Source organism: Helianthus annuus, chromosome 5, assembly GCF_002127325.2.
Source record: "Helianthus annuus cultivar XRQ/B chromosome 5, HanXRQr2.0-SUNRISE, whole genome shotgun sequence".
NCBI lineage: Eukaryota > Viridiplantae > Streptophyta > Magnoliopsida > Asterales > Asteraceae > Helianthus > Helianthus annuus.
The window spans coordinates 87,164,308-87,170,307 of record NC_035437.2 but is presented as its reverse complement, the minus strand read 5'-3'; positions in this window follow the sequence as shown (position 1 = coordinate 87,170,307).

Here is a 6,000-nt window from a genome sequence, read left to right as displayed (position 1 = left end):
CTTGACTTTCTAAAATAAAAATAAGAGTAAAATGCACGGATAGTCCCTGTGGTTTGGTGAAATTTCACCTTTAGTCCCCAACTTTTCAAAATTACACTCTTAGTCCCTGTGGTTTGACAAGTTGTTACTCGGATAGTCCCCAAAGTGGATGGAGGTTAGTTTTTCTGGTTAAGTGGGTGTGAAATGACAAGGGCTATCTGAGTAACAACTTGTCAAACCACAGGGACTATCTGAGTAACCTTCATCCGCTTTAGGGACTATCCGAGTAACAACTTGTCAAACCACAGGGACTAAGAGTGTAATTCTGAAAAGTTGGGGACTAAAGGTGAAATTTCACCAAACCACAGGGACTATCCGTGCATTTTACTCTAAAAATAAATACCTCCTTTAAGTTTAAATTTTATTAAAAAAAACATTTTAATGAACTGGAAAAGTTGAACAAAGGGTTGAACCCACAATTCTTGGATTATTAAAAAGTTGGAATATTCGAAGATGTTCAATCTTTTCTTATTCTCTGCATTGCATCAAAGTGGGGCTGCTGTCTGGATATCAATATATGTCAAGTTTAGTTTATATGACTATGTGATTGGGTCTGTTCTCAAGCTGAGCTGAGCTGAGCTAGGGTTGGGTTGTAACTTGAAAGTTTACGAGCTAGCTTGGTTCCGCTTGACATTGCTGAGATGGTCCAAACCTATGGATGGAAAGAGGATTGCAACATATCCTAGGTTTCTAACCTTGATTAAAAAAAAGTTGGGAGCCAATTTTAAACCCACTTAGTCATTTCAATGTGTTTAATTATGAAAAATCTTTTTGAACCTCGAATCAACTTCTGAGATGTATGATGAGGGTATTGTGTTTTTACCAACAATGCTTGTATAATGGCATGTCCTACCCCTTCTAGGACTGAGCTAAGAGAACATCATCTTTCCAACAACCTCCAAACAAGCTAACCTGACCTAGAACTCATTTCTAGTCAGAAAATCCTTTCAAGAGACATCAATCTGTAAACATAGAGCAAGAAAATGAGACCCCTTCTCATGGAAAGTTGATGATCACATCCTCATCATAAGCTCAAGTCCTGGCCAACCCAACCCACCCATTCTCGCACTCTCACAAAAAAGGACCTTGTTTCATACGGGACACCACACTGCTGTTGGATATTTATGTCTGGTTCGATAAGTCAACACTACCGACTGGGTCCCGTAAGAGTTACACCGTGGGCAACGAACTAAAATCCACTTAATCTGTTTAACTGGTAATTACGAACGACATGCGAAACGGATCATAAATATATTTATGATCATGAGCGGGTTTATGTTAATTAATAAACTTGCTGCGGGTATTAACTGAGAGACGGGGATATGGACCGGGTGAGACATGTACACTCATCTCGCCACTTGTCGCACATGCACCCTTGCATCGCCACTTGTCGTGCATGCATAGTCTTCTTGCCACATGTCGCGCATGCATAGTCTTCTTGCCACTTGTCCGCATGAATAGTCTTCTTGCCACTTGTCGCACATGCATATGCATTTCCGCCACTTGGCAAACATGCATGAACCTCCATCCCATTTATGTTCTTTGGTCTTGCATTTGTTATAAAAAAAAAAAAAAAAAACTAGAACAAAAAGGCTCTCAAAAATATACATCGGTCGCCGGTCCCCCTCCCCCTCCGCCTCCGCAAGTCGTGAGTCCACCGCCTTGCCCTCCAACTGCCACCGCCCTCTTGCCGTGTTTCGTTGGTTCGTATCACTAGCACGTGTTCGTTGAACCTCGGTGTCTCAACCGGTTAGTCATTAACCGAGGTATATCTTTTTCATCGGTAGTTAAGTATCCTTCTGTGCTCGTATTTGCATGTAGCCGGATCATGTCGAGTTTTGTTTATTGTTGATTACTTGTTTATTTTTCCGCTGCATTTTATTAATTAACTCGCTTAATTAACTGACTATTATTTATTGAACCGAGTTTTGATAAATAAAGTTTTAACTGATCACCATGGAAACCCCACAATGGTATCAGAGCCTTGGTTACAACATACGAGTCGGTACCAGTTTTTAAATGGACCCCGTAGTTTATAGCCAGTTTCACCTTTGGGTACTAACTTTTTTTTTTAACAGGTTTAGGTTTTATGGTTTCAATTTTGTAACACCTTTGGGTACTAACACCAAAATTATCAATATAATGACTAAAATATCCTTCCATTTTTTTATGTTTATCAATGTAACACCTTTGGGTACTAACACCTAATTTTATTTAAGTTTAAATCAATTTTAAAAAAATAATTTTTTTATTTTTATCTTTTTATTATATCTCTTAATTAACATAAAATCTATTTATTATTTTATTTTTTTTATAATTAAATATTTATATACAATTTTTTAAGAAATGATAAATAATTTAGCATGATAGAAGTTGGTCAAAATCTTAAATAATTAAAAATTCAATTGGTATAATAATAGTTGGTAATGTGAAAATAAATTATTATTAAGATATTAGGTTAAAACTCCGTGTATTACACGTGTTTAATGTATAAAACTTAGTTTTAATTTTTGTCATTTTAAATATATGGGATTAAATAATATAAAACCAATAACAATAATAATAAAAGACTGTATCTCATTGGAACTAAAGTATTTCCTAAGCACATAGATACACAAATAAAATAGAGACGTCATGGTTTAATCACACCGTCTCAAAATGTGCCAAGTAATTGATCGTAACAAACAAATCAGATTAGATTATACATTTTTATGATTTTACTACAAAATATATTAAATTAGTTGTAGTTTTTTTTTAAACTGTTTTCTCGATTATGCTACATATTGTGATATATTAATTTAACTAATTTTCAGATATTATATTCGTGTGTTTTCAAGATTGCTATGGATTTTAATAGATACTTATTATATCATTTGTTTCATTATTTAATTTATATTTTAAAGAGTTTTTATATATTCATAATATTAGTCAGATATTTATCTAGTATTATTTAGTAATATTATTAATAAATAAAAAATGGAGCGGACGTTTTTTGACTTTTTTAATTTATATTTATAAATAAAAAAGTAAATAGATTTTTTTTAATTAAGAGATATAATAAAAAGATGAAAATAAAAAAAAAAATAGATTTTGTAAAATTGATTTAAACTTAAATAAAATTAGGTGTTAGTACCCAAAGGTGTTACACTGATAAAATTAAAAAGAATGGAAGGGTATTTTAGTCATTATATCGATAATTTTGATGTTAGTACCCAAAGGTGTTACAAAATTGAAACCATAAAACCTAAACTTGTTAAAAAAAGTTAATACCCAAAGGTGAAACTAGCTATAAACCACAGGGTCCATCTGTGTAATTAACTCATAAAAATATATATAATTACAAATAACAAATACAAAGCTAAATATATTGTGAATCATATACATTAATAATTCAAGAACATATACATGTAAAACACAATGAATACATACGACAAAATGGTAACTTGTACTTAGAGAATTACAAGCTTAGGTGATTAACATACGTAGAACGTTTATAGGTTACGTCATCTACGAAGTACACCGGTGAAGTTAGACGCTCAAGACGCAAATCAGTGAGTTAATGTCCCCACTTTTAAACATTTTTATTGTTTTCTAAACTTTGGGGAAAATACATGTACAATGGTATGTTTAAAACAAGGGAATGATACATAGATCATGTTACGAATAGGGTATACGTAAGCACCATTAATCTAAGTTAGACCAAAAGAGCAAGGGTTAGATCTAGCAGGTACGGGCAGTGATGCAGGCCCAAGTGTGGAGGAGCGGGCCATCTTGTATTTGGAGGCCCAAGATCGTGTGACAAAAGGGGCTTCACTAAATTGGCTCTAACTTGGGCTACGGGGGTCCGTTTTGGGCGTGCAACCAGGTGAAACGATCGTGAGAACGAGCTCCATCTTTCTACAAACCGCCCTTTGGGCCTAAAAACGCTTATTTCTATGAGTTATTTATCTTTTTATGTTTTTTTACTGATTTTGGTGGACTTTTATTTTGCTCTAGCTCTTGGCCCAATTGTTTTCTGAGGCCCGTTTTTAATTTCCGTTATTATTTATATGATTGTAATGGGAGGAAGCTAATCAGTTTCGAGTTATATGAAAAGTCATTTTTCTCTCCCAATTCACTATTGATTGTTTTGTGTGTGAAACCCCTAATTTTCGGTATTCTTCGTGAATCGACAAATTTTGGAAGAATCGTTACTGGCATTATGTGAGAATCAACAGGTCCGATTTTGTATCCCGTTTTCTAGCGTACATCAGGCAGCCTCACTCTCTTGGTCCACAGAATTGCCATAGAGTGCTTACGGTCACAACCGTGAATCGATGGATAAAAAGTCGCCTAGGTTTGGATGCTTCCTATGTCGTCACCCATGTTAATGTCCTTGCAAAATATTAGCAATCTCGATTTCCTTACATTTACAACTCACAAACTTACATTTTACAATTACATACCATGTTTTAAATGTCACACCCTGACTTTTGCGGAAGCGTATACGTGTGACTTGATCGGTTTTCATTGCATTCGTTTATATGACTAAAATGATGTTCATCCATTCATAAGTTTAAAACATTACAAACACAAGTTGTTTAAGTTCAGGTTACAATCCATCAAAAGATAAGTAGTTCCATAAAAGGACTTCTTTGACAAAAGACTAGTTTCACAAGGCTTTGCTTCATATATCCCATCAAGGATAAGATACACAAATCAACCCTTCAAAAGTGGATGACATCTAAACTTGAAAACAACACCAGTGCCAAAGATCCATCTAGTTTCCTGAAATACATGTAAGTTTGAAAACAATCAACAAAAGTTGAGCGAGTTCATGCGTTTTGTATGAGTTCCAAATAAACTTGTAAACATTTGAGAGATTATTTTGACAACAGGTATGTAAAGCGTCTATGGACAGATCAATTAATGTTTTGTAAGGACATTAATATGTGTGTGATGGCGTAGGAAGTATCCAAACCTAGCGAATTTCCTCCGGTCCACCCGGCTGGAACAACATAGTCACTACATGCGGCCACACAAGGACCCATGAGTGGGGCTCGCTACACCCGATAGATCTACCACTCCTGCCCCTCGGTCTTAACTAGATTAATGGTACTTAAGAGTGCGCCTACCCATCCACATGATCTAACAGTTTATTCCTTAGCTAAACCATACCATTGAAACATGTATTTCACCCCCGAGAGTTATAAATCCGAAAACAATTAAGAGAAAAAGGGGGACATGAACTCACGGTTTTGCGTAACTTGCGTCGTAAACTTCACCGGCTTGTTTTGTATGCCTCGTAACCTATATGTGTACTATGTACGTTAATCACTAGACTTGTAACACACGAGTACAAGTCACCATCTTAAGTTTATGCATTCGTCTTTTGTATGTTCAACATTTGTGAGGGTCGTGCCCTTGTTTGTCGGGTCTCGCCCGTTTTTCGCGTCATCGTACTTTGAATTCGGTGTCGTCTGCTTGTGAATATATATTTTACTCCCTAAAATATATCTGTTTATGTAATGTTTGACAAACGATAGGTGTTAAAAATAATCTATATTTTTAACCTGTTCCAAATATGTTACTTATATTATTTTCCCAAAATAAGTATAAGTAATTTGTGAAATAATATTTTCAATATTATTTTGTGTAAGTATACTTAGGTAAGTATACTTGTATTTTGAGTATGTTATTTTGTATTCTCATATTTATGCATAGTACTTGTTTATGGGCATTTTACCAAGTGTTGGTAGTGTATGTCAGTATGTATTTATATGTATAGGAATATATATTTTCTTGTATTTATTAAGTATTTCATACTTAATTTATGTGTAATTTTCCGGAATATTGTTTTTGCATTATTAAAATCATCATTCTTATACGCTTAATATATATATATATATATATATATATATATATATATATATATATATATATTAAGCGTATAAGAATAATCTATTTTTAAGATCAAAGTTA